Genomic DNA, 629 nt, shown 5'->3' on the forward strand with positions numbered 1-629 from the left:
TGACCAACAATAGAAGACTTGCTAGAAATACATTGAGAGGTATTGGTGAGATTGTGGACATCCAACCAAATAATATTGAGTTCATCAACCCTTTTGCAAGAGAAGGAGAGGATAACCCAATACAAAACCCAGCACAACATCAACCCACAATGCCTAAATTTCCATCACATTCCGTACGAACCGAGGAGAACCTACCAAATGGTACTCTTACACCACAACATTTAACCGGTAATTTCATTGCCAAATCCGCATTTATACAATTGGTTGAGAGAAGTCAATTTGGGAGGATGCCTAGTGAAGACCCTCATTCTCATATGGAGACTTTTTGTGACTATTGTGATGCGATTTCTCAATCCGCAGTTACTCAAGACTAAATCCGATGGGTATTATTTCCTTTTTCTTCGATTGGTACCGCGAAACAATGGTTGAAGAGCCTAGATAAAGCTACTCTTGGTATTGATTCTTGGAAGAAATTGGCACTTGCTTTCTACAAGAAATTCTATCCTCCGGAGAAGACTAACATGTTGAGAGCCCAAATCACCGGGTTCAAACAAAGGGATGAGGAATCTTTGTATGAAGCATGGGAGAGATTCAAGGACACTTGTCGATTTTGTCCACACCATGGACAT

General features: G+C 40.7%; 1 non-coding gene across 1 annotated transcript; it reads right to left on the minus strand.

Moving 5' to 3' along the window:
- Positions 1-521: 521 nt before the first annotated feature.
- LOC141624955 (small nucleolar RNA R71) lies at positions 522-629 on the minus strand. Its single transcript, XR_012534758.1, has one exon. It is a non-coding gene; the product is annotated as a small nucleolar RNA R71 (small nucleolar RNA).

The sequence above is a fragment of the Silene latifolia genome, chromosome X (assembly GCF_048544455.1).
Source record: "Silene latifolia isolate original U9 population chromosome X, ASM4854445v1, whole genome shotgun sequence".
NCBI classification, from domain to species: Eukaryota; Viridiplantae; Streptophyta; class Magnoliopsida; order Caryophyllales; family Caryophyllaceae; genus Silene; species Silene latifolia.